The sequence below is a fragment of the Neopelma chrysocephalum genome, unplaced genomic scaffold, assembly GCF_003984885.1.
Source record: "Neopelma chrysocephalum unplaced genomic scaffold, ASM398488v2 Primary Assembly neopelma1_62, whole genome shotgun sequence".
NCBI classification, from domain to species: domain Eukaryota; kingdom Metazoa; phylum Chordata; class Aves; order Passeriformes; family Pipridae; genus Neopelma; species Neopelma chrysocephalum.
The window spans coordinates 5,842,600-5,864,611 of record NW_020897719.1 but is presented as its reverse complement, the minus strand read 5'-3'; the positions used below and the strand labels follow the sequence as shown (position 1 = coordinate 5,864,611).

The following is a 22,012-nucleotide window of genomic DNA, read 5'->3' as shown; positions in this document are numbered from 1 at the left end:
TATACACACATTACTTCACAGATACCAAAATCTTAGCTGCAAAGCCTTGCCCCTGGAAGTTGAGGCATTTATTTTTTCTTCCTACATGTCGTCTTCACCCAAGCACTTGTAATCCAGAGAGCAAAGAAGGAGGAATATATCATCACAGAACTTGAAAAAAAAATCCCTACACCCCCAAAACAAGCAAAAACTTCCCAGCGTGCTTTAGAATTGATCAAATTGTAAATGGCAAGTTATTAGCTGAAAACAACTACTTTTAAAGTATGGAAAGTGGAAGGTTCAACCACTGCATATACTCTGCTCTGTTCTTGGATAATTTGCTTTGCTGAATCTATCTCTGCTTGACTCCTGGCAATTTGCATCTTGTTTGATTACTCTCTGACCTGTAAAATATTGCTTTCTTTGTCGGAGTATTTTTTCCATTCTTTTCTTGTGTGTATATGGCTTAATCCTAACACAATTTTAACATGAATAAGTACTAGAGTGCTTCTGTGTGATTTCCATGACCTCTCCACTCAAGTCTGAGTGTAGGTTCCAGATAATATTATTGTGTCTTCAGTTTCAGAGATATTTGGAAAGTTGAGGTAGTTCACAACTTTCCGCTATTCCAAGGGATATTTGGTTTCAGTAATATTAGAAATATTTTTATCTATACTAAATGCACTGCCTATAAGAAGTATGTTACAGATTTTAGCATTTTTAAAGTAGAACATCCATAATTCTTGTCCACTCTGATTTTTAATGCAATTAATTTCTTCTTATCCAGGATATCCCTTATCTCTCCATCATAATCCAAAGTGGACATCATACTACAAGATGATTTTGATGGAGGACACAATTCAAGGCAGAATAAACAATGAAAAGAGAGAATTCCCAGTTAGGTACAGCTGTATTCCAATTATTAAAAAAACCCCACTCTTTTGACTGTAATAAACAGGGACCTAATTTTTCATCAAAATCACATCTACAGGAAATTTCTTTTTCTATTTTCCTTAGAAATACTCATTCTCTTCCTATTCATGTAGACAATAGAAAAACTTCGTTGAATTTGACACCTCACTTGTAAGTACTCTCTTTTCCCAGATCCTTTTGGCCAACAGACTGTATTCTGTATTAAACTTCAGTCAGTTGTCTAGACTCAGCTTTCTTTGACATATGTTTTTTTACATGTTCAACAGTTCTTTTAGTCTCAGCAGGAGACTGAAAATTTTGAGAAACTAGTGGCATGTTAAGCAGAATTCCTGAGCTAACAGAAATTTCTGTGTGGAAAAGGTGAGTCACATTGAAAAATCCTATATTTAAAACATGTATAGTTTTGGTTATGGAGAAGAGTGTGATGCTGGATGTTTTTTATTCTAACTGAGGGGAAGGCACAAGGGGATCCCTTAGCAGCTTATGCAAAGTTTCAGGCTACAGTTCCATATTTGGGGAAGAAAAATGTTCACATTTTATCTTTGCACTGAATTACATATTGGTCTGTTTTTTTAACACCAGCGTGGATGTGGACTTCATTTTAAATGGAAACTTCTTATTGGTGTACCAAATGTGCAACTAACATTTTAGAAAGCTCACATAATGGAGATTAAGTATTTTAAGCCTCTCAATCTTTATTTTGCAAGCAATCAAAATTAAATAATAGGTCAGTTAAAAGTCACAGGAACTCCTAATAATAAAAGACTTTTAATATACGATTGGTTGAGATAATTTAATCGTTCAAAAATCAGAAAATACACAGCTGCTTTCTCCAGCAGTGCTTTGAGTATCTTTATCTTGATAAATTGTATCATACTCTTAATTCATGTTGAAAATAACAAAACAATTATCATATAATAATGTCAGCTTTGAAGATTAATAATTCCCAATGATTTTACAATATATGGCAGTTCTATGTTTCTAATAGAGAAAACACATTAACATATGCTAAAATTTTTATTTTCATTTGTAATTAGCATGAGAAAGTAGCATGTAAAATACCATCATTGTCTAAAGACATTGATAAAAAGTATTCTACAGGTAATTGTTTAGTGCTGACAACTATTAACTGAATAAATAACTTTTAATCCTAGGGTTTTGCAGAACTTTTGTCTCAAAGAGAAGGGATATGAACTAAATATAGTGCATACAACTAAGCTCATGGTTTGAGAGTTCTCTTTCTCATTTAACCAAAGACAAATCTTGTGTGTTACTCTGCATTCAATCAAAACTTTGGATTATAACAAGAGAAATTTTAGAAAGGGGATTGAAAGAAATACAGCAAAGATATAAAAGGATGAAGAAATCATCAAAAGACAAAATATACTTCTCGAAATTCCACATTTTATTGATAGGCAACTTACCTCTCTAGAAGGAATGATTAGGATTGTTCAGGCTAGGATGAAGTTGATGGATAGAAAGTATGATAGAGAACAATAAAATCACTGTCTCTTTCATTTCTGGCCCAAGGGTTTTCTCAAGCCACACGTCACAGAATGTTCAGAGAAAGTTCTGGAGGGGAGGGGGAATCACTCTTTGCTACCTGATCTTCACTGAGCATGTCCTGCTGGCCACTGTCAGGGATAGGGCTCTGGTATTGACCATCTGACTCATATGTGCCTTCTTCTACAGATGCTTAGTTAAAGACATAGAAGCATCAGTATATTGTACATTAAAAATCATGGCATGAATATAAGCTCTAAGTTACGAATCTCAGCCATGGAAGAATAGCATGGGAAGAAATGCATTGTATCATATAACTTTAATGCTGCATCTGTATTCTTCAATAAAAATATTTTACTGTTATCTTCAAGTCCCTTAACATTTTATGTGAAAACCTCTTTATTACCAATACTTCTATGAATTTAAAATGCCTAGTTTTCCTCTGAAGAACCTGTGAAGAATAAATATGTAGTATTATTTATACAAATTCATCATTAATTATGTCCTATTCATACCCATCTTCCTCTGGCTGACTGGATGCAATAAAGTATTTGGTATATAAAAATATAGTCCGTACCAAAATAATCTACTCATACTGAACAAGAACAGATGGCTGTAAAGAGTTATGACTGGTCACACACTGCTTTGTGTGACATTAACCAACAAAATTGGTATTCCTCATAATGACTAGGGATGCTGCTGAATTGCTTGCTCATCACCATCTGCCAGGATGAGGTTTGACCAAGTAAGTGCAAAGCAATGAGAAATTTAGTGCAGCTTTTCTTGTAAATCCAGTTATAGGTACATGTAATATACATGTATATTGCCTCATGTAGGCAACAAATCCAAGAAATCACGACTGATTACCATTGGCCATTGGTGAAGCTTCCCTCCCCAAATCAAACTATATATTTTTTTATGTATCTTTTCTTCTTAATTGGTTCAAAAAAGATGACTTTGGGGATCATGAAAGACTCTCTAATGCCCTTTGTCACCAGTTCCAAACTATCAGGAAAAATATGTCCAAACGACTAGTATCGCAGTATTATTATCTGACCTCCTTCCTTCCCAAATGTGTTTAAGATTTTTTTAAAAAATTAATCAATGAAGTGACACAACAGAGAATGTGAAGAATTTCCTTATGTCAAAATCTGTTTTGAAAAGAGACTGTAGAAGTGTCGTGTTGTCTTACATCTGACAATACTATAACATCTGGAATAATGTTTTGCAAATGGAGTTAAAAAATAAAGAGTAATTTGTTTCCACAGCAGGTAGACATAATTTTTATTCAGAGCTTGAGAATTCCTGGTAAATGGGTGTTGTGCAAAGAAAAAAAAAAGTAAACAGAAGCAATCACAGAGAGGTTAGCTTGAAATGTATTCTTTTCTTTTTCAGTCATCTGGGTTTAAATTCAAACTCCATGAAGTGCTTTGGTCTTGAAATCAGCATGACTTGTGGAGCAGTGAGAGTAAAATAAATACAAACATAATGTGCTCCAGGAAATGACTGCACAGTATAATAGATTTGACTGTTCGGAAGTTTGTCTCAATATTCATTCAAAATATTCTTATCCTTTGTTTCATCCTGCCATTCCTATTATGAGTTCAACGTATGTAACTACAGATGATATTGCTTGTAATAAAATTATTCATCTCTGTAAAAATGTATCCCAAATTTTTGCCTTCAGGAAGCAATAGTGGATGGTCAAGTATTGTTTTAAGACAATAATTATTAGTAATTTTTTGGTCATTTTTTTGTGGGTATGAAACTTGGTATCTTTTTTCTGAACAAGAATTTTATATTTAAGAGCTTTGTCTTGAATTACATCAGTCACCTTTGGCAGTATTTTATAATGAATTGCATTTTTGGTGGAGAAAGAAATATAGTGAAAATATTAGAAAGAAATAATTGAATGAGCCCATGCTGTTAATTAATTATTAATCAGAAGATGATGAAGTGACTTTCTAATATAAATCTCCATAATGGGGCTTCTGTTGATAAAGAGCAACTTTGCCTTTTATTACTTTAGGTCTATAAATCTAGTGATGTTGTCTCTATAGTTAGTGTAAATCTGCTCTAATGAAGATGGTGAAGTGTCAAACAATAAGCCCATTCTGTTCAATAATCACCTACTAGTTATTTTCTTTATTAGCTGTTGTCAGTATTCATGGTATTGCAAGACATCAACATTGAGGACAGTTAGGATGAACATCTTTCATCTAGTCAAGATGTTTTTCATCAGCTCAAATTAAGGCTCATTTGCAAAGCTGAGCAAACAAAGGTGCAACTTTTTGACATAGCTGAAACCTGTAGCAGAACTCCCATGCCCATTTCTACCCTCTGACAGCCACCTCCTCTTGGGACATAGGTGTACCCCACTCCTAATTTTGAGTTTGAAGCAAAGGTTCTGTTTCCTGTTCCTAGTATTATCTTCTCATTTTCAGTATGCCCTTGACTAATGCAGATATGCTGCATTTTCCTATTTTTTTTCTTTAGAACAGACTGAATATCACTAGCTTTTTGTGAGACCCAGTGACTACTCTGGATTTATGAATCCTACCATCTTGGAAATATTTTCATATTACACTGAAGTAAAGCATTAACTACCCAGTCACTTCAAAAAGGAAAATCTAAGTGCAACCTCTATTTCCAAACTTTATCCCATTTCCTATATGGTCATATTATGCCATTGTTGATTATATATTCGTTAATGTGTGGAAAGCCCATGAATATGAGGAAACATTTCTAGCTATAACTGTAAAGGTGTTGTCATTGCAGGACTTTTTTTGCTGGCAAAGGTAAAACATTCTGTAACACCACTGAATAAACTCTGCTATATCATAGTATATATCATTTATATGAGTTGGCATTTTGGTCTATTGCCTCATAGTTGATTCTTAAATTTTGTGAGATTCAATACATTTATTTGCACAATACTTATATACTGGAGAAATTCTGCTCTGTCCTTTTTAAAGAACTCCTTAGAATTGAAGAACTTCATAGATAATATAAGTACTTGACCATAAAATACTATAACTTCAGGAATTTAAATTCCTATTCGCATGCCAAAGATTCATGCTAAGGCTTAAGGTAACTGAAGTTTATTGGGATGTAAATTTTTCCAACTTTCATTTCCTTAGGTGCCTAGAGACCTACTGGTCATGTCTAAAACTGTTTCAGTCGTGTTACCCTTCAGTACTTTGACAAGCACACTAAGTACTTATCTGCAGAGCTTAAGCAAAACATCCACCAAGAACACTGTGCAGATTAGGTCACAGAGAGAGCAAAATTAAACCAAGGATGGTGCCTTGAAAGTCTTTCAGCTAACAACTAAACAGCATTTTCAGGATACAGAATATCTTGTTCTTTTCCATTCTCGCTCTGTGATTTTTGATTTTTAGCTGAGAAACCCAAAAAACTAAGTACTTATAGCTGCTAGTAACTGCTAATAATTTGGTTATTCCCACTTTTCTTTTTCTGTTGAACTTATTTCACTTACACAGAGTAATTAAATATTGACTCAGCCAAAGACCATGAGAAACTGATTACATAACTGGTGAGTTCACATGCAGAGGTGAAGTGAAACATAGCTTTCCTTTTCCAACATAAATAAGCAAAATATTAGTGGAAGAAGGAAATGGAACCTTGATTCTCTTCTCGAGGATGAGTGCTTTACTAAGTGCAATTAAATCAATATTTTCTTAGGCAAAGTGGAACAATACCAAGCAGGCAGATTGAGGACCCCTCAGCTCATCTTCCTGATGATTAAAAGACTCTTTTGGGAGATATGGCTTCCAATCTGCATGGAGGAATGAAACATTTAACACTAGTCTCCCTGGACTGAAAGGAATGACATTAGGTATTTAATTACAAATTTGTGTTTAGTATGGGGGACCCCTGGTGGCCTAGTGGTTAGCATGCAGGACTCTCACCTCTGCAACCCAGGTTCGAATCCCAGCCAGTCCCCCGGGCAGATGGAGCCCGTTAGCCCTGTGAGGCCATCCATCTATGAGAAGGTCACTCTAAACAAACCTACGTCCTGAGGACCTCACTGCCATTGTCCAAGCTTGCTCGGCCCCGGCAGATGAACCTTAGGATTAAAGGGTGGGCTCAGTTCAGCGAAGATTCCCCAAATCTTCGTTCGCGAAGACTGGCCATTATATATTATATATATATATATTATATTATGTGTTTAGTATTGAAGGTGGGCTGGTACTTAAACTGTAGGGAAGTGAATGATTTATTCCCCTGTCCTCAGAATCATAAAGGATTGCAAGCAATCCTTTAGCCAGTATGCTTGATTTTGTGAACTTGACAGAGGGCTATGAATCCCTTCTTTCACTTTAATATAAAATTTGATTTTTGGACTTGATCATAAAAGATTCACCCAGTTTCATAGAGCCAGTAAAAGATCAGGTACTCATTGTGCACACTGATGACTCCTAGGTTACTGTCTTTATGTCAAGACTGTCTTTCATTTTGCCCTCTCTGAGAAAGATGGAAGTAACACAGATATGAAAGTCTAGGTAGAAAACTTCTGCAAATTTAGGTGAAAAGGTTGAGTTCACGATCCATTATTATTTGATTTTGAATGACTCTAAGCAATTTTACTCTAACACAGCACGTGTTAATATATTTTCAGCAATCTGAAACTGAAATCCACTTAAAATTCTCTAGTAGTGCAGAATAAGAGGGTGACCAAATTCTTTCATTTAAAAAGGAAAGCGTTTCTTGTTTCTTGTGTAAATAAACTGTTAGAAAATCTCTTATATTTCCTACATATCTCATTGGTTTGAAAAAATGATAAGTTGTTTCCTTTGGGTAGCCAGGCATAAAGCAAGTCATCTTTTTACGTGTCTCCAAACTAATTTCCTTCTGTCTAAAAAAGACATCTTCAGATTGCTTATGACATGAGTCTACAGACACTGAAAAAGTCAGCTTCATTTGTCTGAAGAGTCATGGGTTTAAGACCAAAGTTTTAACTTTTATTTCCTTACTTTCCTTAATTCATTGTGGACTTCAAAATATCCTGACAAAATTGAACTAAACACACCTATTATTGTAAAATAACTGAATTGCCTAGTGTGAGATAGGATATTGTATTGAATCACTCAGGTACAGTAGTTACCTTTATCAGAAAACTTTACAGTCATAAAGTTCTAGAAATGAAGAGGTAGGTTTTTTGCAAATAGTAAGCTTGGGATGGAGGAGGAAAAAAGGCAAGGAACAGCTATTTTCAAAGTATTATTGTCTTTTGCCTTTACTTCCCCAAGCTTGCCTCATCGGCAAGCCCATCTTTTCCCCATCTACAAGCACATTGCACAACATAAAGTTTATATGTCAGCAATGAACTTTTGGAAGCACAAAACTCTTGTAAAGCCTAGGACCATTAAAGTATTTAGCTGTGTTCCCTTATACCATATTATTTTTAAAACCAGTTATCAAAATGTCAGTGTTTCTGAACAAGCAATGACTTTGATAAGATTGGTATTTAAGTGATACAGAATTCTCCGCAACAGAAGAAATATTCTGAAGGTTAAGGATAGTTTTCTTTTTGACTGAGCTTGTCACTTTGCTTTCATTTTGGATTTAAACACAGTAATACGTGTAAATTAGAGCTGCTGTACTTTGAGATTAGGATGGTACTAAAATTAGTTGAAAACCTCCTTTGAGGCAAAGGAAAACATTAATCAAAAATATTTTTAATAGTCCTAGTGGCTGTGGTGCATATTTTTGAAATCCCAATTTCAAGTCTCAAATAGCAAAGGAGTAAGACACTGACAAAAGTAAAAAATCAAAGAAACATGTAAACAGGAGTATGACCATCAAATGGGACCATAGTGAAGACCGTAAACATAATGACCTCAACAAACCAATATTATTTAAAATACAAAGAATATAGCTCAAATAAGAAGCTGCACTATACCTAGATCTTATGATCTCTTCCAATACAGTTTTTTTATTGTCTATTATAAATCAGAGCGTTCTTCTTTTGGTCAGGACCTCTAAGTCTACATGGAAATTGTATGATGGTGTAAGAGAGATGAGATATCAGATGAAGGCAAGTATTTGGAGGATATTGAATATGCTGTCTGTACCAGTTGTAATCAGAATAAGTCCGATTACCTTACTTCAGGTAAGGTTTCTTGCCTACTTGCTTACTTGAGTCTTGTTTTATTCCTTTTAAATAATGTCAAATCTGTTTCACAAGAAGAGCTGTTGCCAAATACTGTCATAGTATAGTTCTCTCAAAATTTAGAATTTCTGTTCTACTGATATTTTGAAGTATAATGATGGTCCAAATTAGCATAAATTTCTATACTTAGCTAAATATTTGAAATTTACTTCTATATCTTTTTAAAATAACTCATACAGATAAAGAGAAGCATTTGGTTTCAAATTTTAAGATTTTCATAATTGATACATAAATGATTAAATACAGAGAGGAGAAGCTGTTTTGAAGAAAAAAAAATTTAAAAACTGAATTTCTTCCTCAAAAGAATTTCTACTGAGTTGTCATATTTCTATGTAATGTTTTGATTTTTATGAGTGTGTTCCAGATATTTGGCCTGAAACATTTACAGTAAGTCTTTAAATATTTAGAGTCTTTTTTAAGCCCTAGTTTTTAAGCCCATCTGATCTGTAATCAGGTGCAAATTTTAGCTATGGAAGAGAGAAATATCAAATTCTTACTGTTGAGAAAAAAATTTCAGTTGAGTGATCGAATTTCACACTGAAGGACAAAAATCCAGAAGACAAATACAAAAGTGTCATTAATGATCTGGATCTTTATAGGCCTCATCTGTTTTTAAATGATCACATTTTTGCGTTTCAGTTTTTCACAGGGTCAGAAACAAGGCACAAGAAAGCTGTTCCCAAGCAGTAGCAAGGTACACTGAGGAGGTGCTCTGCCTACAAGGATGCGGGAGAACAGGGATACTCTCATAGCACGCTTGATGGGAAGACAAAAGTTGAGGTTTATCTGGGAAAAAGGAGCAAAACCACTTCCCATCGAGTTCATTGAGTGAGGGGTTGGGTGAAGGGTGCCCTTGTTGATCTAATCTGCAGAGCCCTTGCTTGGAGAAGCTGCAAGAAGGAAAGTGTGTTGTGAAAATATTAAAATCATTTAAGTTTACAACTGTCTAATGTAAAGAAGCTGAAATTTTGGCAGCAGTGTCACTGCAGGAGGTATTCTGGATATTGTAGTTTATGCCCACGGTGAATTTCTTATACAAAAATCATTACAACTGCTTTGCACTTGAAATAAGGATTCTTTTAGAGTTTTATATGTTGTATTTGAATATAATTCAGTCTTAAAGGAAATAAATATTCAATATGGTAGGTCTCCTACTTTCAAAATAAATTATTGGCAATTAAACTGAACCTGAATGGTGACTAATCCAATTGATGCAATTCTCTAGAAATATTGTAACTATTTTACTTTAAAATTACTTAGAATTATTTTCTTCCCTTGACAATGCTGTTTATATCTGTATCTATTACCCATAACAACTTTAAACTTGTAGTAATATTATTTTTTCTTTTACAGATAAAGAAACAGCGTGCAAAAAAATTCTGAGTTTAAAAAACAATTTGATACAGTTTACAGAATAACGGTGTGAGATATTTTTAAGTGTCAGCCAGCTGAATCTGCAGGGGGTAAATTGTCCTTGAAAGATGCAAAGGCAGGTTAAAGGGGAATTTATAATCTCTCTCTTGGGTTTGACAATACTAATTTGTCTCAACTATTTTAGAAGTGCCCTGGCCACAGTGACACTTTCCTAGGTGAATTCTAATAAGATGATACTGTCTCATTAAACGACATGACACTCAGCAGAGAACAGTAATATAAGGTGATCTGATATTAATAAATGACAATTGCATGTAGTTGATGAGATCAGAATAATTATTCTGCAAACAAAACATAACACATTGTGTGTAAAGGCAATGCCATATTTCTAACTGATATATAGAACTGTACAGCATTGTTTTCTCAGATAGATTAGTGGTTTTCCACTATCTATGAACTGCTAGAGGTCATGTCAGTCATTAGATTTCCAATGTTGTGGGGGTTTGGCATAATTCTTACCTGTATGCAAGTATTACCAGACTGGCTATTGTCATATTCTTAGAATGAATCATTTTAGGAAGCACTGCCATAATTTTCTAAAGCTATATATCACTTAAACAGATCTTGGCAGCAAGCTGATTTGATTCTTTCCTTGGGATTCTGAAGAATGATTCCTAAGTAGGCTGAGGGTTTGAGATATTAAGTAGAAAGATCAAGAAAGTGCAGTTTATTGTCTGTCCAGATGATAGAAAGAAACAAAAACAACCAACAACCACACTTTGCACTGAGGCGAAAGAAGGGCTGAGTAGTGTAATTTGATGACAGTTATCTTTTTGCTCAGCAGTAAGGAGAGTAGCTGCCACGTATTGAGAAGAGTATTTTTTCATTTGTTGGCTGCCGTAATGCCAGTATTAGTATTTTCATTTATTAAGGCTTTCCCAAGGTCATTTCTACAGGGTCATTTCAGTCCTAGGATAACTGGCAGCATTTATTGCACAGAAAATATTCAGGCTGCTGTGTACATAGATAATCCATATATTTTGTTTAGGAACCCAATAGTGCTTTTACTATTGGCTCAAGATCAATATTTTTCTGGAAAGATATTTGTACTTATTATGCCACTCTTACCTCAGCATAAGATTGACAAGTTCAACGGCAGTAATTCTTACTTAGATTGTGGTACTGCAAGGAAAAAGAGAATTAGTCCCAGCTGGATGAAAGAAGTTTTAGAATAATATTCGAGACAGTACTTATTTTAAATATTTTAAACTACTAAAGTAATTCAGGAGCAATAGGTTTTTTTCTGATTTTTACATTAGATCCTATTGAAGATGTATAGGTGCTAAGGAACCTATGAAGTCTTTTATGTATCACTGAACTGTATCTGTCCTCTCCAAGAACTGTGAAGCATCCTATGCATTGGATTACTGACTCCCATCATCCAAGGTAGCAGGAAACTTTTCCTGAGCTGTGCTCATAAGATGCCAAACACATATAAATTATAGAAACATATTTCAGTCCATTTCAACCCAAGATATTAAGACTTTATTTTACTGGCAAAAGTTGACAATGGCCAGTGATAGTGAATAACAGTAGATTGACTAGGACAACATTAGAATTGATCTAACAATGTTGGGGTGGTTCATTCTATTTTGAGCACAGATTCTAGGTAGCAGTTCATGCGGGGAATAAAAGAACTTGTATCTCCTATATAGTTGCAGGAAGTTCAGGACACCTACAGCAAGCAGAGATACAGATGTGGAGTTCACAGATATCCTTACTCCATTTGAAAGGAACAAATCAGTATCAACTACCATTTTGGTCTCTTCTCTTAACAGTCACTTCTCTTCAAGTGCTTCTACTTGAAAACTGCCAGTGATCTGAATTATGGCAGTACAGTCTGTGAAGAAAGAATTTCTTTTAGGAAATCAAAATCACTTTGGCACTTCTGAGTCAGAAGCCAAGTGTTATATTCTACTGGAAAAGTTATCAGAAGTTCACACACTACTTGCAACACCAGTGAGGAGAGTTCAGTCCTTCAGGTCATGGAATTCTCTCAGCCGCTGTTTTCCAAGGTTTATCCATCGACCCATTAAGCTCCTTTCTGCAGATATTATGTTTTGGGATCCAACAAGTAGAAGCCTCATGGACATACTGGAACAAGTTCAGAGACAATCAGGACTTGGAGCATCTGACATACAGGGTGCAACTGAGAGATGTTGTGTTGTTCAGCCTGATCAGTGATTGTTCAGAGAACTCTTATCCATGTATATAAATATACATGGGGAACTAAAGAAGACGGAGACAAACTTTTCTCAGTAGTGCCTAGTGAGGCAACAGGCACAAACTGAAACAGAGGAAATTCCACTTAAACATCAAAAACATCAGTATCCAATCTTGGAGATATTCAAAATCCCACTGTATACCTCCCTTAGCAATCTGTTCTAGCTCCCTCTGCTATGAGCACAGGAGTTAGACTAGATGATATCTAGAGGTGCCTTCCGACCTCAGTAATTCTGTGATTCAGTCACTTTTAATGAGCCATTGTTATAGGCTTGTCTACTCAATTTACTTGAGCTTTAAGTTTCTACTTTTCAAATTCTACTTTTGTATGATAAAGTCACCCTCATTCTTTTACAAGGGAAGTCTGATTAAAGTTGTTATTTTCCATATAGATAGATAAGTGCAACCTCACTGCGCATCACATAATGCTGATATAAGTTCTGTTGCTGTTCAGAAGCAATAGGAACATATTAGCGAGAATGAGAAAAACATTTGAAAATTAAAAACTTGAAAAAAATTAACTTCTTTCTGTTTCTAAATTTGTTTCAGCTAATTCTTTGTTAAATAAGCTGGGATCATATTTGTTATAGAATGGAAATGAATATTCTTAAAACAAACATGACATTGCCGTTGATTTTTCAAATTGATTTTTATGAATTGAAAAATTGACTTTTGTGCATAGAAAAAATTATGCTAAATATAAAACACCTTGCCCATTGATATGGATAGAAATGGTGAGTAGCAGAGCAAAAAAAAGAAAAAAAAAGAGAAATAATCATTTGGAAAAGAAACTTAGCATATTTATTTTCTCTGAAGAGCCTGTTGCCACAGGTTACCTCTTGTCCAGTAATTTCTGGCTTCAATTATCAAGAGCTTTTAGCTTTGAAAGCTGAAGACCTCTATAATGTGTATCTTTCACTTGTTTGTAGTAGGTATAGGCATGAACATAATATAGGTCTTGAAAATATGCCTATATGATTATGAGCACCTTCCTTTGGTGCTTTTCAGATTGAGTTTTGGTTTTACAGTATGACTGGATGAAAGGATGCAAACCAGCTCTAAGCCATCAGCTAGAAGCAGATGTGTTTGTGGCCGTACTAAGTCAGCTACAATAACAGTAATGCAGCTGCCTGCTTTCTGATTCAATCCTTCTCAACTGAGGTCCTCCACAACTGCATAGCTGACTCATACCTGGCCATCCAGGTACATCTTTCTGCAACAGGTCAGGTAGATCTACTGCTCCCTAGGCATACACAGGCAGTAAAAGATAAATGAATGATGTGATATAGCATACAATTGCTGTACAGCAGTAATGTCTAGGGAAACAGCATTCCATTGTGTTTGCAAAATCCAGTGAACTTTAATACAGCCTGAAGCACTCACAAGGAAACACCAAAGAGCTGCTGGAAAATGGTGCCATTTATTTTTGTATCTTTCAGATTGTGCGCACCTGCAATATAGCTGGGATGGGAGACAAAACTCCCTGAAGTAGTTTGTTTATGTCAAGCAGATCTCTTACTATGCAATGTGGATAGCAGCAGGTGAGAGAGGGCAGAGTCTTTGGCCCAGGAGAGGATGGTTGCATTGTACAGTTAAGAAAAAAGTCTGAGATGATGCATGTTCCCTGTGAGCACAAGTCCCTGAGGAAAGCAAGCAGATCAGATTAAAGCTGTAGGAAAGGAGCTGGTGCATGAAGCAATAAGAGATCCCCTTTCCCACCACAAGAAACCCCAGCAACATAGTAAGAGACTTAAGGAGAGAAAAGTAAATTTAGGTAAATTAATCACTACATAACCTTCCCCAAAGTGTATGGCTTGGCTGAAGTCAAAGTGAGACTGTGCTGCTCCATAGGTGTCCTGGTTAGAACGGCTGGGACCAATTCATCACTGAATGGGTGTAACCCAAAACTGTGTATTCTATAGCCTTCCATGCCATTTCCCAGAAACTGTTGTCAGTAGAGGCCTGCGAGGTGGGAAGATGTTCCTGTCCTCATACCCTTTTTTGGAATTCCCCGCTCTGATACCCTTTTATGGAATTCCCCTCTCTGAGGGAGGGACTGAGCATCCTGATACCCTTTTATGGAATTCCCCGCTCTGAGGGAGGGACAGAGCACTCCCGCCTGAACTGGAGAATATATAAACTGGGAGTTTCGGAACCTTTACCACCTCTCGTGGGATCCAGAGGAAGACTGCAGACCACCTCTCTCAACCAGACTGCAGCTCACCGCTCGCAACCAGATTGAGACCACCACCCTCAACTGGACTGCAATCACCACTTTCTGACCAGACTGCAGCAGCTCTCCCACCAGCAGGTTTTTCCCCTCTCCCTTTACTTTGGACTTGGGGGGCCAAGGAACACCACTTTTGTTCATGCCCCCAGGCTTATACATTTGGGTTTTGCGGGTTAAAACCAATTGTCTGTCTGTATAATTGTACTTATTGCATTATTTTAATAAATTGTTATTCTGACTTATAATCTCTCTTTTGAGTTGAGTTCATTTCCCCTGCTGGTTAACTTTTAAACCAGCACAATAGGTTACAACCTATGGTCAGGCTGTTCAGAAAACATGGAAGTGATGGTGCTACAGATACACACTTTTAAAAATGAAAGGGGAAGCACTGACTAAAAGAACTTTACAGAAAGGTAGTAATTAAACTACCAAATTCGTCACTCACCAAAGTTGACATTTAAATGCAAAGGTTTGTATCTGTTTGTTTGATTTTGTACAGTTTATTCAAATATCAATGCTATAGGGGTTCTGAAAATTTCTGAATGACCCACACAGTCTGTAAATGTCACCTTAGTACACTTATGCCGCAAATGATTGTTGTGGTTCAAGATGAAATATATGTTTCCAGAAACTCTAGAAGCCCTCCAGCTTTAACTCTTGTATTGTTATGAGCCTTTTAACCAAAATAGTTTTATCACTCTCCTGGGAGCACAAATAAATTGAAAACAGTATGCATGCTTTATTTGGTAAGTAAATTGTCATAACACAATCCTGAACACCATAATAAATCAGCAGATAACAGGGTTCTGTATTTATTAACATGATAAAACAGACTAACATATTCAGCTCTAAATTGCCACCTGATTTTGTGAAATTGAGTGTAAGTGGCCAGTATATAATATCACAACCAAAAAATTACAAACGTACCTAATGTACAAGTTCTCTCTGAATAATGGAGATGACAGAACCCCAATGTTCCAGATGCCTGTTTCCAGAGCTAAAACCAAAACTATTTCTAAAAATTCTCATAGATCTAAATCTTGAATTTTCTTGTTTAATGACCTGAGTTAATTTGGGAACCCATCTGAATTCTCTGCTAACAAGCAAGAGAGTTATACTTTCGCTGTTTTGGGGCAGCAGGGAACATTAATGTTTCTGACTTCTGAATTTTCAGCCCTTCTGGAAGAAAAAGTGAGGGACACTACTGAGGCATGACCATTCAATCCCAGCATATGTTAGCTTCAATTTGACCCTAGTTGACTGATCAAGAATGGCAAAGAACTCCTCCTCCACAAATTACATTACAGAGTCAAAAAAATGTTCCTAGTCAGGGAGTGTTATATTTTAGAAAGGTCATGCAAGAATTAAGAGCTGTGCATGCACTTTCAGTGCACACCCATCTCTCAAGCATCCTCTATTCCCTTTCCCTAAATTTCCTTTCTCTCAAAAACCTCTTGACTAGAATTTATTTTTAGTTGGATTGAGAAGACCTGGAAATAGACAAAGGACAGATAATAAGCCAGATAGGGCAGGATGGCCAGAAACAGAGACAGAATATTACAGGGTATTTACTCACTGGTCAGAACCATTTATTATTGAAGAAACTATATGTAAATACTGGATTGATCCTCTGATAATGCGCAACATACCTGTCTTTGGCTTCATTAAAAAAAAAAAAATCTTAAATAAGACTGTGAAGCAATTGATGCTTGTTAATCTGACAGCACAGAACCCAGTTAAATAGTGCCTGTGAAACTGAGTAGCATCATTAGGTACAATGATGAGATAAATGGTTAGACAAGTGCCTCAAAAACTGCTTTTTTTTACAAAGTATTTCCCATCTATTAGTGATGCCAGTGTAAAACATTCTACTCATGCTCTCTTCTATTTCAGTCCATGGAAAGCATTTCCATATTAAGCAGGTTGAGTACAATTTTTTAAAACTCTGAGTTTTTTGGCCAGCATCTACATACTAGGTTTGTTGATAAATTAAAAAAAAATAAAAGCACACACCAGAAAAAAACAAAAAAAACAACTGCAAACTTGAAACTACATTAATTGAGACATAATGAGGAATGTTCTTGAGGTGTAACATAAAGGAAATAAATTTTCATAAAACAAGAAGAGTGTTTAAGTTCATCACTCAGCATTAACAAAATGGTATTTAACACTGTCAATTGATTCTCTTTGTTTAAGGAATAACCCCGTCTGAGGTAACTATCTGTAGTCACTGCCTGTTTAACAGAATTCATAGAGAGAGAAGATATGACTGTAACGGTATGAGTTGCACAGGGAGAAAAGACAACCAACATAAGAAAACAGCATGGGATAGTCATGCCCTCAGATGCAGGATCCGTGTGTGTAGCGTGCCGCATGGCACGCTGCCTTTATATAATAAAGAGGACATTACGCTCCCTGTGAGATGGTGAACAAAGAGGTTTATTTGAACAACGCGCGCCCTTTTATACCCTGATCCCAGGTGACTCCTGACCGATTGGAGGGTCTGTTTCTGCGCATGTTCCCTGCCTCCGGTGCCCTCTTCTTGCACCTTGGGACATGCTTCCCACACATGTGTTCTATTTTTCTACCTCCAACAGTAAATACCTTGAAAAGTGGTTAAAGAAAAGATAAGCATGCAGTGATATGGGATTTGATACAGTCACAGTGGTCAAGGAGGTGCTGGAAGGCTGACCGGAGGATGATACGGAAGGCTGAAATACATTAGATGACTTGTATTTATGTAGCACTAATATACTCAAAATCCTCATTTAATTCTTGCTTGACCCCATAAGCATACAGGTCCTACTCTTCAGTGGTTCTAGCAACCAGTTATAGATGTAAAACCAATGGGACTGTATCAGGATGCAGTTTCCAGAAACACATACCACAAGTGTCCCATCAAGGCACTGCTCTGTCATGAAGCGTTATGGGCCATTTAGCCTTAAAATGTTATAGGCAGAGCTTACAGACTAGTTTTATGACTTTGAAATTCTACTCCATTGAAATGATCTTCATTTGCTTGAAAGCAGAGTAAACAGGAATTCAGAACAGATATTGTAAACTTGCACGTTTTCCCAGTGTATGGATAATATTACTGTATCGTTTCTGTAATAATTTACTGAAAGAAAAGTAAATAAGAAAAGTTTACATTAATGTCTTTGATTTTTTTACCCTGTGAATATGTGATTTATTTGGGCCTCAGGTTTATTGCCTTAATTGAGTGCACCAGAACTGAGGCAACACATTTGAACGCTGACATATTTGAATGCTAAATGACTTCTTCCATTGCATGATTTAGAAAAGTGTCATTTCTTTCATGTATCAGAATACTTACCTTACAAATAATTTTGCATAAGAATTTAAACAGAGGTATTAAGAACGGAAAAGTTTGCTATAATCACAAAACGGGGTTTTATTGATGGAGGAAGAGAGTTAAATACTAAAACTAGTTGAATTTTACGATGTTCGTGGTTTGCATTTTACTGTCTAGGTTTGCAATACCCTATTCAACTTAAGGGACCAAAGCAAGAATATAAACCACAATGGCAACACAAGTCTAAAATACCCTTTGAAAGGCTAGAAGGAAAATATTATGGTTTGAACAGAATATGCAGAAATGTAAAATGCATGAATTCTGTAATAAATGGCTGAAAAGGGAATATATGAATTAGATTGCTCTGAAGATGCACTTACAATGGCATTATTGAGCTTAGTTGCTTAAATTGTCACCGAGGTGATGCCTAGAAGTGTAGTTCATTTTGTGGTTTTAGGCATCTCAATGTAAGTTTACCATGATTGAAGACGAAATTTTATATTACTCTGTCAATTATGTTCATGTGGAATGAATCCTTGATTGACAATATGAAATGTTCTACCAGTCTCTTTAAAGCATTATTCTAGGAAACGGTAACTTTGATTCTGTCTAGAACACTCCATAAGTCCCTCTTAGTGGTTACTACGTAGGATAAATTATCCAATGCCTTGTTTACCTATATTTATTCTTCTATGTTGTTTTAGGACAGATAACATCCTCATTTGGAGACAAAAATATTTTATTTCAAAGATAACGAGAGTACAGACTTCAGTAAACAGGTTTTTGCTTTATGTTAGAAGTTTCTTTAAAGGAGTAATGTCCAAAGTGAGCTCAAACACAAGAATGAGGGTGCACATCAATACACTGCACACACTTTCTTTAGCTTCAGAATCCTCCTTCAGAAAGAATGAGCAAGTTTTGAATGCTTTGAGACTGGAAAACTGGGCTTAACACTGGGTTGGTGTGGTGGTTTGAAACTCCCAAGGATCCAATTTTTAAGTTCAAGCCCCCCTCCCACAGTCTGCCCCTGTGAGAGGGTTTAGCGATGGTATGGACTTGATATCTTTTTCACTTCATGTGGAGAGTTTTCAGACAAAACACAACCATTTGTTATTGGGGGAAGGGAAAAATATTTACAAAGGTTTATTTACTCACACCTATATATATATATATATATATATTTACATTGAATTAAATTTCTCTTTTCCTTCAATAAAAGTCCAAGAAGGAAAGAGAAAAGTCTTTCTGTCACTGCACAGGCCACAGTTCCTTCGTTTCAGTTTTTTGTGGCACTGGTTAGTGTCCTTCATTTTCCTAAGGCAGCAGATTTAAGTATGGCAGTCAGGATTTTGGTTCTTACTTTGTGGAAATTTCAACCCCGAGCCCGAGCCTTCGGGGGATCTCCCTGTAGATCTCCACTCCTCTTGGGTTAGAACATTGAAGGCAGCTTTCAGTTCAGTCTTACCAAAGCTCTTTTGCTCTGTCTCAGCTCGCCAGCATGATAGAAGCAACAGCAGCAGCAGCAGAGGGCACGGGCACCTCCTCCGCACTCTGTCCTGGCTCAGCTCTCAGGATGACTCCGGGTTTCTCGGCTCCTTTCTCTCTCTCTGAAGCTGCTGCTGCATTTTGGGACTCCCTAAAGGTTTGGAAGTCCACCCCTGCTCTTCAGCAGGTTTCTGGGTTTTGGGAAAGTAATACAGTCTTACCCCAAACCAGCTCTGTTGAGTTTTCCTCTGTTTCGTTGCCAGCTCTCCCTCCTGCAGGAAGATCTCTGCGTCTTTCAGCTGGCTTCATGTTATCTTGTTGCTCCTGGCTATCTTTTTGGCTTTCAGCCATCGCTGTCTCTGTTCAGGACTGCTCCGCTGCCGCTTTCAATGTTTTCTGCTGCTGCTGCCAGCAGAAAGGAAATTCTCCCACCTCTTGATTACGGGACCCGGTCCAGCTTTGACACTACACCGGGTCTCCCGTAGCCTCAGCTGGGGCTGGGGGCTCTTGGCCCCCAGAGGGGGCTCACTGGCCCCCTGTTTCCTCATGGTTCAGATCATGGCTACCAACCTACTAAAAAAACTTCACCACCTTCTCTTCCGTTGCTGTGGGTATGTAATTTCCGTAGGGCGCATATGAACTTTTGATTGGTCTAGTATTATCAGTGGGGCAAACCATTACTGCCCCAGAGAAAAGGTTTTTCAAACCACCACAGCTGGGACGAGATTCATTGCTAAGAAGCAAGCAAATAAAATGAGGTGAAGAATAAGTGATTCTAATAAGTGAAAGGAAATATAAACTCACTGTGCAAGCCACAAGATTTTTCTAGAGCTGCGGCAAACAGCTCACCAGTGCTCTAAACAATACTGTTTGCTTCTAATGAGAGAAAAAAAACCCTAGAAGACAGTAATAATAGCTGTATATTATGTTGCAAGTGGTGTTCCTGCCCGTTCCATAATATGCCTCAGTAATTCAGTGGACAAGAATCAAAAAAATTAGATATTGTTATGCAATTGTCAATAATGAATGTGACCCATTTTTTTCATTCAAGGAAGAGCTGTACTAGTGACATAAAAAAAAAAAGGGAAACAAAGCACGTTAGCTATCCAGTTCTTTTTGCACAACTCTGACTTTCTCAGAAACAAATAGTGTTATTTATACATATTTTCTTGCTGAGATTACTTCTTTTACCAAAGCTTGTGGTCTTGTAATGCCACTTACAATTATTGCAAGATGTCATATATTTTTACACATGCATAAACAGGTTTATTTATGCCTGCATATGCCTAAAGCATAAATATTTCTTTTTAAACAATACACCAGGAAAAGAAAGCAATAGGCAATAAAAATAGCTTGGATTTTAATGTAACTGTGTTCTTATTTCTATGATATCAATATGCATATATTTTCAATTTGCAGCTAACAATTGAAAATATGTAAAAGCTATTTGAAAACCAGCAGGATGTAGAATTATCAAAAGAAGAAGAGGGCGATGGTAAGTAACATGCTTCATGCTGTAACACAATATACTCTGACAATTCAACTTTAGGTATATAATTTAAGATGGTTTCTGTGATATAAACAATTATTCCAGATGGATTTAGAAATTTATTAATTTCAAAATATTTCAAGAAACTACAGTAGTGTGAAGATGGACTAGATTATACTACTTGTGGGTAGAATGTGTTCAACAGTCTTAAAAAAGCATAAGGCATATATGAACACTTAGCAGAAATTTTGATGCTGCTTTTAGCTAGCAGTAACAGAGATCAGGAGCATAATATGAAGTATTTGGTATTTTGTGAGCATTTTAGGCCATATATAGGTTCGAAGCATCATCCAGCCCCAGATTGCTCTGGTCTTTGAGATTTTTGATGTCACAATTTCTTTCCAGGTGAAGGAAAAGCCCACCCAAAAGTTACCAGACAAAGGTACAGGCAAGATGGATCCATACCTAGGGCACCTGGTTTTTAAAGATCTCAAACTTTTAGTTTAAAAGTTATACATTTTGAAATAAAATATGAAAATTCAACCCAGTTGTATCTTTTGCAGCACAACCTGTCTGAACTTGCAGACAGTATAATTACTGCAGGGAGGTGTCAGCAGCACTGACTGTTTCTTCTAAGGTGCCACTGCAAAGGTTCAAAGCTTTTAGAGGCTCCTCAGTGTCACTGTAGCAACACATACCTGACTACGGATGTGTCTCTGAGAGTCAACAGTGCTACAGACCCACTTCTCTTTATTTACGTAGTAGTTTTGAGTACAGGGAGGTCTTACTGACATTCCTGTCTCTCTGAGGAACCCTTGTGGTTACTTAAAATAGGACAGTCAGGACTTTTACGCTGTTATTGTCCACCTCTCAGCAAGGGGTGAGAGGAAGATGCAGCTACCACGCGTCCAAGCTGAGAGTGAGCCTCAGAAGAAACCCACACAGCGCTATGTTTATGCTTAAAGATTGAAATATCACACCCTTCTTCTGAATCCTACCTAAATGAGTTATGAATTTACAGACACCAGTAAAGGGTCAGTGTCTGAAAAGCGTCTGCTGTTTTGAGAGAGTTTTGCTGAGACTCAGTGTGTAAGGAATAGACCAAGTGCAAGTTCTGAACAGTAGGAGAACTTGGCAGTACAACTGGGTCAGAGTAACTGATAGCACAGCAGTTGTGCAAGAAGTCTCTTACTCTCAGCATATGAATCAAGAAAGCCATTAATCCAC

At 36.6% G+C, this 22,012-nt stretch overlaps 1 long non-coding RNA gene across 3 annotated transcripts; it reads left to right on the top strand.

Moving 5' to 3' along the window:
* The first annotated feature begins 874 nt into the window (after positions 1 to 874).
* Positions 875 to 20,786, top strand: LOC113967021. Of its 3 annotated transcripts, XR_003534058.1 has the most exons (4): positions 875 to 1,062; positions 1,179 to 1,272; positions 6,121 to 6,274; positions 8,416 to 8,458. It is a non-coding gene; the product is annotated as an uncharacterized LOC113967021 (long non-coding RNA). The 3 variants fall into 3 exon arrangements; XR_003534059.1 differs by lacking the exons at positions 6,121 to 6,274; positions 8,416 to 8,458 and adding an exon at positions 20,716 to 20,786; XR_003534057.1 differs by lacking the exon at positions 6,121 to 6,274 and having other exon boundaries at positions 8,416 to 8,479.
* The last annotated feature ends 1,226 nt before the right edge of the window (positions 20,787 to 22,012 follow it).